The sequence below is a fragment of the Phaseolus vulgaris genome, chromosome 7 (assembly GCF_051622355.1).
Source record: "Phaseolus vulgaris cultivar YP4 chromosome 7, ASM5162235v1, whole genome shotgun sequence".
Taxonomy (NCBI): domain Eukaryota; kingdom Viridiplantae; phylum Streptophyta; class Magnoliopsida; order Fabales; family Fabaceae; genus Phaseolus; species Phaseolus vulgaris.
The window spans coordinates 220,561-233,069 of NC_143504.1; positions in this window are offsets into that span (position 1 = coordinate 220,561).

The following is a 12,509-nucleotide window of genomic DNA, read 5'->3' on the forward strand; positions in this document are numbered from 1 at the left end:
TATCGTGGGTGAGATAATCGTGGGTGAGGTTGTCGTGGGTGATTTTATCAAGGGTGAGGTTATCATGGATGACTTTATCGTGGGTGATTTTATCGTGGTTGAGTTTATCGTGGGTGAGGTTATCGTTGGTGAGGTTATCGTGGGTGATTTTATCGTGGGTGAGGTTATCGTGGGTGAGATTATCGTGGGTGAGATTATCGTGGGTGAGGTTATCGTGGGTGAGGTTATCGTGGGTGAGGTTATCATGGGTGACTTTATCGTGGGTGAGGTTATCGTGGGTGAGGTTATCGTGGGTGATTTTATCGTGGGTGATTTTATCATGGGTGAGGTTATCGTGGGTGACTTTATCGTGGGTGAGGTTTTCGTGGGTGAGATTATTGTGGGTGAGGTTATCGTGGGTGAGGTTATCGTGGGTGAGATAATCGTGGGTGAGGTTATCGTGGGTGAGGTTATCGTGGGTGATTTTATCGAGGGTGATTTTATCAAGGGTGAGGTTATCGTGGGTGAGATTATCGTGGGTGAGGTTATCGTGGGTGATTTTATCGTGGGTGATTTTATTAAGGGTGAGGTTATCGTGGGTGACTTTATCGTGGGTGAGGTTATCGTGGGTGACTTTATCGTGGGTGAGGTTATCGTGGGTGAGGTAATCGTGGGTGAGGTTATCGTGGGTGATTTTATCTTGGTTGAGTTTATCGTGGGTGAGGTTATCGTTGGTGAGGTTATCGTGGGTGATTTTATCGTGGGTGAGGTAATCGTGGGTGACTTTATCGTGGGTGAGGTTATCGTGGGTGAGGTTATCCTGGGTGAAGTTATCCTGGGTGATTTTATCGTGGGTGACTTTATCGTGGGTGAGGTTATCGTGGGTGAGATAATCGTGGGTGAGGTTATCGTGGGTGATTTTATCAAGGGTGAAGTTATCATGGATGACTTTATCGTGGGTGATTTTATCGTGGGTGAGGTAATCGTGGGTGAGGTTATCGTGGGTGAGGTTATCGTGGGTGAGGTTATCGTGGGTGAGGTTATCCTTGGTGATTTTATCGTGGGTGAGGTAATCGTGGGTGAGGTTATCGTGGGTGATTTTATCGTGGGTGAGTTTATCGTGGGTGAGGTTATCGTGGGTGATTTTATCGTGGGTGACTTTATCGTGGGTGAGGTTATCGTGGGTGAGGTTATCGTGGGTGATTTTATCGTGGGTTAGGTAATCGTGGGTGATTTTATCTAGGGTGAGTTTATCGTGGGTGAGTTTATCGTTGGTGAGGTTATCGTAGGTGATTTTATCGTGGGTGAGATTATCGTGGGTGATTTTATCGTGGGTGAGGAAATCGTGGGTGATTTCATCGTGGGTGATTTTATCAAGGGTGAGGTTATCGTGGGTGATATTATCGTGGGTAAGGTTATCGTGGGTGATTTTATCGTGGGTGAGGTTATCGTGGGTGAGGTTATCGTGGGTGATTTTATCGTGGGTGAGGTAATCAAGGGTGAGGTTATCGTGGGTGATTTTATCGTGGGTGAGGTTATCGTGGGTGAGGTTATCGTGGGTGAGGTTATCGTGGGTTAGGTTATCCTAGGTGATTTTATCGTGGGTGATTTTATCAAGGGTGAGGTTAGCGTGGGTGAGGTTATCGTGGGTGATTTAATCGTGGGTGACTTTATCGTGGTTGACTTTATCATGGGTGATTTTATCAAGGGTGAGGTTATCGTGGGTGAGGTTATCGTAGGTGAGATTATCGTGGGTGAGGTTATCGTGGGTGAGGTTATCGTGGGTGACTTTATCGTGGGTGAGGTTATCGTGGGTGAGGTTATCGTGGGTGATTTTATCGTGTGTGAGGTAATCGTGGGTGAGGTTATCGTGGGTGATTTTATCGTGGGTGAGTTTATCGTGGGTGAGTTTATCGTTGGTGAGGTTATCGTGTGCGATTTTATCGTGGTTGAGGTACTCATGGGTGACTTTATCGTGGGTGAGGTTATCGTGGGTGAGGTTATCGTGGTTGACTTTATCGTGGGTGATTGTATCAATGGTGAAGTTATCGTAGGTGATGTTATCGTGGGTGAGATTATCGTGGGTGAGGTTATTGTGGGTGAGGTAGTCGTGGGTGAGGTTATCGTGGGTGAGGTTATCATGGGTGATTTTATCAAGGGTGAGGTTATCGTGGGTGAGGTTATCGTGGGTGAGATTATCGTGGGTGAGATTATCGTGGGTGAGGTTATCGTGGGTGAGGTTATCGTGGGTGAGGTTATCCTTGGTGATTTTATCGTGGGTGAGGTAATCGTGGGTGAGGTTATCGTGGGTGATTTTATCGTGGGTGAGTTTATCGTGGGTGAGGTTATCGTGGGTGATTTTATCGTGGGTGACTTTATCGTGGGTGAGGTTATCGTGGGTGAGGTTATCGTGGGTGATTTTATCGTGGGTTAGGTAATCGTGGGTGATTTTATCTAGGGTGAGTTTATCGTGGGTGAGTTTATCGTTGGTGAGGTTATCGTAGGTGATTTTATCGTGGGTGAGATTATCGTGGGTGATTTTATCGTGGGTGAGGAAATCGTGGGTGATTTCATCGTGGGTGATTTTATCAAGGGTGAGGTTATCGTGGGTAAGGTTATCGTGGGTGATTTTATCGTGGGTGAGGTTATCGTGGGTGAGGTTATCGTGGGTGACGTTATCGTGGATGACTTTATCGTGGGTGATTTTATCGTGGGTGAGGTAATCGTGGGTGAGGTTATCGTGGGTGAGGTTATCGTGGGTGAGGTTATCGTGGGTGAGGTTATCCTTGGTGATTTTATCGTGGGTGAGGTAATCGTGGGTGAGGTTATCGTGGGTGATTTTATCGTGGGTGAGTTTATCGTGGGTGAGGTTATCGTGGGTGATTTTATCGTGGGTGACTTTATCGTGGGTGAGGTTATCGTGGGTGAGGTTATCGTGGGTGATTTTATCGTGGGTTAGGTAATCGTGGGTGATTTTATCTAGGGTGAGTTTATCGTGGGTGAGTTTATCGTTGGTGAGGTTATCGTAGGTGATTTTATCGTGGGTGAGATTATCGTGGGTGATTTTATCGTGGGTGAGGAAATCGTGGGTGATTTCATCGTGGGTGATTTTATCAAGGGTGAGGTTATCGTGGGTGATATTATCGTGGGTAAGGTTATCGTGGGTGATTTTATCGTGGGTGAGGTTATCGTGGGTGAGGTTATCGTGGGTGATTTTATCGTGGGTGAGGTAATCAAGGGTGAGGTTATCGTGGGTGATTTTATCGTGGGTGAGGTTATCGTGGGTGAGGTTATCGTGGGTGAGGTTATCGTGGGTTAGGTTATCCTAGGTGATTTTATCGTGGGTGATTTTATCAAGGGTGAGGTTAGCGTGGGTGAGGTTATCGTGGGTGATTTAATCGTGGGTGACTTTATCGTGGTTGACTTTATCATGGGTGATTTTATCAAGGGTGAGGTTATCGTGGGTGAGGTTATCGTAGGTGAGATTATCGTGGGTGAGGTTATCGTGGGTGAGGTTATCGTGGGTGACTTTATCGTGGGTGAGGTTATCGTGGGTGAGGTTATCGTGGGTGATTTTATCGTGTGTGAGGTAATCGTGGGTGAGGTTATCGTGGGTGATTTTATCGTGGGTGAGTTTATCGTGGGTGAGTTTATCGTTGGTGAGGTTATCGTGTGCGATTTTATCGTGGTTGAGGTACTCATGGGTGACTTTATCGTGGGTGAGGTTATCGTGGGTGAGGTTATCGTGGTTGACTTTATCGTGGGTGATTGTATCAATGGTGAAGTTATCGTAGGTGATGTTATCGTGGGTGAGATTATCGTGGGTGAGGTTATTGTGGGTGAGGTAGTCGTGGGTGAGGTTATCGTGGGTGAGGTTATCATGGGTGATTTTATCAAGGGTGAGGTTATCGTGGGTGAGGTTATCGTGGGTGAGATTATCGTGGGTGAGATTATCGTGGGTGAGGTTATCGTGGGTGAGGTTATCGTGGGTGAGGTTATCCTTGGTGATTTTATCGTGGGTGAGGTAATCGTGGGTGAGGTTATCGTGGGTGATTTTATCGTGGGTGAGTTTATCGTGGGTGAGGTTATCGTGGGTGATTTTATCGTGGGTGACTTTATCGTGGGTGAGGTTATCGTGGGTGAGGTTATCGTGGGTGATTTTATCGTGGGTTAGGTAATCGTGGGTGATTTTATCTAGGGTGAGTTTATCGTGGGTGAGTTTATCGTTGGTGAGGTTATCGTAGGTGATTTTATCGTGGGTGAGATTATCGTGGGTGATTTTATCGTGGGTGAGGAAATCGTGGGTGATTTCATCGTGGGTGATTTTATCAAGGGTGAGGTTATCGTGGGTAAGGTTATCGTGGGTGATTTTATCGTGGGTGAGGTTATCGTGGGTGAGGTTATCGTGGGTGACGTTATCGTGGGTGATTTTATCGTGGGTGAGGTAATCAAGGGTGAGGTTATCGTGGGTGATTTTATCGTGGGTGAGGTTATCGTGGGTGAGGTTATCGTGGGTGAGGTTATCGTGGGTTAGGTTATCCTAGGTGATTTTATCGTGGGTGATTTTATCAAGGGTGAGGTTAGCGTGGGTGAGGTTATCGTGGGTGATTTAATCGTGGGTGACTTTATCGTGGTTGACTTTATCGTGGGTGAGGTAATCGTGGGTGACTTTACCGCGGGTGAGGTTTTCGTGGGTGAGGTTATCGTGCGTGAGGTTATCCTGGGTGATTTTATCGTTGGTGATTTTATCAAGGGTGAGGTTATCGTAGGTGACTTTATCGTGGGTGAGGTTATCGTGGGTGAGGTTAGCGTGGGTGAGATTATCGTGGGTGAGGTTATCGTGGGTGCGGTAGTCGTGGATGAAGTTATCGTCGGTGAGGTTATCATGGGTGATTTTATCAAGGGTGAGGTTATCGTGGGTGAGGTTATCGTAGGTGAGATTATCGTGGGAGAGGTTATCGTGGGTGAGGTTATCGTGGGTGACTTTATCGTGGGTGAGGTTATCGTGGGTGAGGTTATCGTGGGTGAGGTTATCGTGGGTGATTTTATCGTGTGTGAGGTAATCGTGGGTGAGGTTATCGTGGGTGATTTTATCGTGGGTGAGTTTATCGTGGGTGAGTTTATCGTTGGTGAGGTTATCGTGTGCGATTTTATCGTGGTTGAGGTACTCATGGGTGACTTTATCGTGGGTGAGGTTATCGTGGGTGAGGTTATCGTGGTTGACTTTATCGTGGGTGATTGTATCAATGGTGAAGTTATCGTAGGTGAGGTTATCGTGGGTGAGATTATCGTGGGTGAGGTTATTGTGGGTGAGGTAGTCGTGGGTGAGGTTATCGTGGGTGAGGTTATCATGGGTGATTTTATCAAGGGTGAGGTTATCGTGGGTGAGGTTATCGTGGGTGAGATTATCGTGGGTGAGATTATCGTGGGTGAGGTTATCGTGGGTGAGGTTATCGTGGGTGAGGTTATCGTGGGTGAGGTTATCGTGGGTGAGGTTATCCTGGGTGGTTTTATCGTGGGTGATTTTATCATGGGTGAGGTTATCGTGGGTGACTTTATCGTGGGTGAGGTTTTCGTGGGTGAGATTATCGTGGGTGAGGTTATCGTGGGTGAGGTTATCGTGGGTGAGGTTATCGTGGGTGAAGTTACCGTGGGTGATTTTATCGTGGGTGAGGTAATTGTGGGTGAGGTTATCATGGGTGATTTTATCGTGGGTGACTTTATCATGCGTGAGGTTATCGTGGGTGAGGTTATCGTGGGTGATTTTATCGTGGGTGATTTTGTCCAGGGTGAGGTTATCGTGGGTGACTTTATCGTGGGTGAGGTTATCGTGGGTGAGATTATCGTGGGTGAGGTTATCGTGGGTGAGGTTATCGTGGGTGAGGTTATCGTGGTTGACTTTATCGTGGGTGATTGTATCAATGGTGAAGTTATCGTAGGTGAGGTTATCGTGGGTGAGATTATCGTGGGTGAGGTTATTGTGGGTGAGGTAGTCGTGGGTGAGGTTATCGTGGGTGAGGTTATCATGGGTGATTTTATCAAGGGTGAGGTTATCGTGGGTGAGGTTATCGTGGGTGAGATTATCGTGGGTGAGATTATCGTGGGTGAGGTTATCGTGGGTGAGGTTATCGTGGGTGAGGTTATCGTGGGTGAGGTTATCGTGGGTGAGGTTATCCTGGGTGGTTTTATCGTGGGTGATTTTATCATGGGTGAGGTTATCGTGGGTGACTTTATCGTGGGTGAGGTTTTCGTGGGTGAGATTATCGTGGGTGAGGTTATCGTGGGTGAGGTTATCGTGGGTGAGGTTATCGTGGGTGAAGTTACCGTGGGTGATTTTATCGTGGGTGAGGTAATTGTGGGTGAGGTTATCATGGGTGATTTTATCGTGGGTGACTTTATCATGGGTGAGGTTATCGTGGGTGAGGTTATCGTGGGTGATTTTATCGTGGGTGATTTTGTCCAGGGTGAGGTTATCGTGGGTGACTTTATCGTGGGTGAGGTTATCGTGGGTGAGATTATCGTGGGTGAGGTTATCGTGGGTGAGGTTATCGTGGGTGATTTTATCGTGGGTGAGGTAATCGTGGGTGAGGTTATCGTGGGTGATTTTATCATGGGTGAGTTTATCGTGGGTGAGTTTATCGTAGGTGAGGTTATCGTTGGTGATTTTATCGTGGGTGAGGTAATCGTGGGTGACTTTATCGTGGGTGAGGTTATCGTGGGTGAGGTTATCGTGGGTGATTTTATCGTGGGTTAGGTAATCGTGGGTGATTTTATCTAGGGTGAGTTTATCGTGGGTGAGTTTATCGTTGGTGAGGTTATCGTAGGTGATTTTATCGTGGGTGAGATTATCGTGGGTGAGTTTATCGTGAATGAGTTTATCGTTGGTGAGGTTCTCGTGGGTGATTTTATCGTGGGTGAGGAAATCGTGGGTGATTTCATCGTGGGTGATTTTATCAAGGGTGAGGTTATCGTGGGTGACTTTATCGTGGGTGAGGTTATCGTGGGTGATATTATCGTGGGTAAGGTTATCGTGGGTGATTTTATCGTGGGTGAGGTTATCGTGGGTGAGGTTATCGTGGGTAACGTTATCGTGGGTGATTTTATCGTGGGTGAGGTAATCAAGGGTGAGGTTATCGTGGGTGATTTTATCGTGGGTGAGGTTATCGTGGGTGAGGTTATCGTGGGTGAGGTTATCGTGGGTTAGGTTATCCTAGGTGATTTTATCGTGGGTGATTTTATCAAGGGTGAGGTTAGCGTGGGTGAGGTTATCGTGGGTGATTTAATCGTGGGTGACTTTATCGTGGTTGACTTTATCGTGGGTGAGGTAATCGTGGGTGACTTTACCGCGGGTGAGGTTATCGTGGGTGAGGTTATCGTGCGTGAGGTTATCCTGGGTGATTTTATCGTTGGTGATTTTATCAAGGGTGAGGTTATCGTGGGTGAGGTTATCGTCGGTGAGGTTAGCGTGGGTGAGATTATCGTGGGTGAGGTTATCGTGGGTGAGGTAGTCGTGGGTGAAGTTATCGTGGGTGAGGTTATCATGGGTGATTTTATCAAGGGTGAGGTTATCGTGGGTGAGGTTATCGTAGGTGAGATTATCGTGGGTGAGGTTATCGTGGGTGACTTTATCGTGGGTGAGGTTATCGTGGGTGAGGTTATCGTGGGTGATTTTATCGTGTGTGAGGTAATCGTGGGTGAGGTTATCGTGGGTGATTTTATCTTGGGTGAGTTTATCGTAGGTGAGTTTATCGTTGGTGAGGTTATCGTGTGTGATTTTATCGTGGTTGAGGTACTCATGGGTGACTTTATCGTGGGTGAGGTTATCCTGGGTGATTTTATCGTGGGTGATTGTATCAATGGTGAGGTTATCGTGGGTGAGGTTATCCTGGTTGATTTTATCGTGGGTGATTTTATCATGGGTGAGGTTATCGTGGGTGACTTTATCGTGGGTGAGTTTTTCGTGGGTGAGATTATCGTGGGTGAGGTTATCGTGGGTGAGGTTATCGTGGGTGAGGTAATCGTGGGTGAGGTTATCGTGGGTGAGGTTATCGTGGGTGATTTTATCGTGGGTGATTTTATCAAGGGTGAGGTTATCGTGGGTGAGATTATCGTGGGTGAGGTTATCGTGGGTGATTTTATCGTGGGTGATTTTATCAAGGGTGAGGTTATCGTGGGTGACTTTATCGTGGGTGAGGTTATCGTGGGTGAGGTAATCGTGGGTGAGGTTATCGTGGGTGATTTTATCTTGGGTGAGTTTATCGTGGGTGAGTTTATCGTTGGTGAGGTTATCGTGGGTGATTTTATCGTGGGTGAGGTAATCGTGGGTGACTTTATCGTGGGTGAGGTTATCGTGGGTGAGGTTATCGTGGGTGAAGTTATCCTGGGTGATTTTATCGTGGGTGACTTTATCGTGGGTGAGGTTATCGTGGGTGAGATAATCGTGGGTGAGGTTATCGTGGGTGATTTTATCAAGGGTGAGGTTATCATGGATGACTTTATCGTGGGTGATTTTATCGTGGGTGAGGTAATCGTGGGTGAGGTTATCGTGGGTGAGGTTATCGTGGGTGATTTTATCGTGGGTGAGGTAATCGTGGGTGAGGTTATCGTGGGTGATTTTATCGTGGGTGAGTTTATCGTGGGTGAGGTTATCGTGGGTGAGGTTATCGTGGGTGAGGTTATCGTGGGTGAGGTTATCGTGGGTGAAGTTACCGTGGGTGATTTTATCGTGGGTGAGGTAATTGTGGGTGAGGTTATCATGGGTGATTTTATCGTGGGTGACTTTATCATGGGTGAGGTTATCGTGGGTGAGGTTATCGTGGGTGATTTTATCGTGGGTGATTTTGTCCAGGGTGAGGTTATCGTGGGTGACTTTATCGTGGGTGAGGTTATCGTGGGTGAGATTATCGTGGGTGAGGTTATCGTGGGTGAGGTTATCGTGGGTGATTTTATCGTGGGTGAGGTAATCGTGGGTGAGGTTATCGTGGGTGATTTTATCGTGGGTGATTTTGTCCAGGGTGAGGTTATCGTGGGTGACTTTATCGTGGGTGAGGTTATCGTGGGTGAGATTATCGTGGGTGAGGTTATCGTGGGTGAGGTTATCGTGGGTGATTTTATCGTGGGTGAGGTAATCGTGGGTGAGGTTATCGTGGGTGATTTTATCAAGGGTGAGGTTATCGTGGGTGACTTTATCGTGGGTGAGGTTATCGTGGGTGACTTTATCGTGGGTGAGGTTATCGTGGGTGAGGTAATCGTGGGTGAGGTTATCGTGGGTGATTTTATCTTGGGTGAGTTTATCGTGGGTGAGTTTATCGTTGGTGAGGTTATCGTGGGTGATTTTATCGTGGGTGAGGTAATCGTGGGTGACTTTATCGTGGGTGAGGTTATCGTGGGTGAGGTTATCGTGGGTGAAGTTATCCTGGGTGATTTTATCGTGGGTGACTTTATCGTGGGTGAGGTTATCGTGGGTGAGATAATCGTGGGTGAGGTTATCGTGGGTGATTTTATCAAGGGTGAGGTTATCATGGATGACTTTTTCGTGGGTGATTTTATCGTGGGTGAGGTAATCGTGGGTGAGGTTATCGTGGGTGAGGTTATCGTGGGTGAGGTTATCGTGGGTGAGGTTATCATGGGTGATTTTATCAAGGGTGAGGTTATCGTGGGTGAGGTTATCGTAGGTGAGATTATCGTGGGTGAGGTTATCGTGGGTGACTTTATCGTGGGTGAGGTTATCGTGGGTGAGGTTATCGTGGGTGATTTTATCGTGTGTGAGGTAATCGTGGGTGAGGTTATCGTGGGTGATTTTATCTTGGGTGAGTTTATCGTGGGTGAGTTTATCGTTGGTGAGGTTATCGTGTGTGATTTTATCGTGGTTGAGGTACTCATGGGTGACTTTATCGTGGGTGAGGTTATCCTGGGTGATTTTATCGTGGGTGATTGTATCAATGGTGAGGTTATCGTGGGTGAGGTTATCGTGGGTGAGGTTATCCTGGTTGATTTTATCGTGGGTGATTTTATCATGGGTGAGGTTATCGTGGGTGACTTTATCGTGGGTGAGTTTTTCGTGGGTGAGATTATCGTGGGTGAGGTTATCGTGGGTGAGGTAATCGTGGGTGAGGTTATCGTGGGTGAGGTTATCGTGGGTGATTTTATCGTGGGTGATTTTATCAAGGGTGAGGTTATCGTGGGTGAGATTATCGTGGGTGAGGTTTTCGTGGGTGATTTTATCGTGGGTGATTTTATCAAGGGTGAGGTTATCGTGGGTGACTTTATCGTGGGTGAGGTTATCGTGGGTGACTTTATCGTGGGTGAGGTTATCGTGGGTGAGGTAATCGTGGGTGAGGTTATCGTGGGTGATTTTATCTTGGGTGAGTTTATCGTGGGTGAGTTTATCGTTGGTGAGGTTATCGTGGGTGATTTTATCGTGGGTGAGGTAATCGTGGGTGACTTTATCGTGGGTGAGGTTATCGTGGGTGAGGTTATCGTGGGTGAAGTTATCCTGGGTGATTTTATCGTGGGTGACTTTATCGTGGGTGAGGTTATCGTGGGTGAGATAATCGTGGGTGAGGTTATCGTGGGTGATTTTATCAAGGGTGAGGTTATCATGGATGACTTTATCGTGGGTGATTTTATCGTGGGTGAGGTAATCGTGGGTGAGGTTATCGTGGGTGAGGTTATCGTGGGTGATTTTATCGTGGGTGAGGTAATCGTGGGTGAGGTTATCGTGGGTGATTTTATCGTGGGTGAGTTTATCGTGGGTGAGGTTATCGTGGGTGAGGTTATCGTGGGTGAGGTTATCGTGGGTGAGGTTATCGTGGGTGAAGTTACCGTGGGTGATTTTATCGTGGGTGAGGTAATTGTGGGTGAGGTTATCATGGGTGATTTTATCGTGGGTGACTTTATCATGGGTGAGGTTATCGTGGGTGAGGTTATCGTGGGTGATTTTATCGTGGGTGATTTTGTCCAGGGTGAGGTTATCGTGGGTGACTTTATCGTGGGTGAGGTTATCGTGGGTGAGATTATCGTGGGTGAGGTTATCGTGGGTGAGGTTATCGTGGGTGATTTTATCGTGGGTGAGGTAATCGTGGGTGAGGTTATCGTGGGTGAGGTTATCGTGGGTGATTTTATCGTGGGTGATTTTGTCCAGGGTGAGGTTATCGTGGGTGACTTTATCGTGGGTGAGGTTATCGTGGGTGAGATTATCGTGGGTGAGGTTATCGTGGGTGAGGTTATCGTGGGTGATTTTATCGTGGGTGAGGTAATCGTGGGTGAGGTTATCGTGGGTGATTTTATCAAGGGTGAGGTTATCGTGGGTGACTTTATCGTGGGTGAGGTTATCGTGGGTGACTTTATCGTGGGTGAGGTTATCGTGGTTGAGGTTATCGTGGGTGAGGTTATCGTGGGTGATTTTATCAAGGTTGAGGTTATCGTGGGTGACTTTATCGTGGGTGAGGTTATCGTGGTTGAGGTTATCGTGGGTGAGGTTATCGTGGGTGAGGTTATCGTGGGTGAGGTTATCGTGGGTGAGGTAATCGTGGGTGAGGTTATCGTGGGTGATTTTATCTTGGGTGAGTTTATCGTGGGTGAGTTTATCGTTGGTGAGGTTATCCTGGGTGAGGTTATCGTGGGTGAAGTTATCCTGGGTGATTTTATCGTGGGTGACTTTATCGTGGGTGAGGTTATCGTGGGTGAGATAATCGTGGGTGAGGTTATCGTGGGTGATTTTATCAAGGGTGAGGTTATCATGGATGACTTTATCGTGGGTGATTTTATCGTGGGTGAGGTAATCGTGGGTGAGGTTATCGTGGGTGAGGTTATCGTGGGTGAGGTTATCGTGGGTGATTTTATCGTGGGTGAGGTAATCGTGGGTGAGGTTATCATGGGTGATTTTATCGTGGGTGAGTTTATCGTGGGTGAGGTTATCGTGGGTGAGTTTATCGTGAGTGAGGTTTTCGTGGGTGAGATTATCGTGGGTGAGGTTATCGTGGGTGAGGTTATCGTGGGTGAGGTAATCGTGGGTGAGGTTATCGTGGGTGAGGTTATCGTGGGTGATTTTATCGTGGGTGATTTTATCAAGGGTGAGGTTATCGTGGGTGAGATTATCGTGGGTGAGGTTATCGTGGGTGATTTTATCGTGGGTGATTTTATCAAGGGTGAGGTTATCGTGGGTGACTTTATCGTGGGTGAGGTTATCGTGGGTGACTTTATCGTGGGTGAGGGTATCGTGGGTGAGGTAATCGTGGGTGAGGTTATCGTGGGTGATTTTATCTTGGGTGAGTTTATCGTGGGTGAGTTTATCGTTGGTGAGGTTATCGTGGGTGATTTTATCGTGGGTGAGGTAATCGTGGGTGACTTTATCGTGGGTGAGGTTATCGTGGGTGAGGTTATCGTGGGTGAAGTTATCCTGGGTGATTTTATCGTGGGTGACTTTATCGTGGGTGAGGTAATCGTGGCTGAGGTTATCGTGGGTGATTTTATCGTGGCTGAGGTAATCGTGGGTGAGGTTATCGTGGGTGGTTTTATCTTGGGTGAGT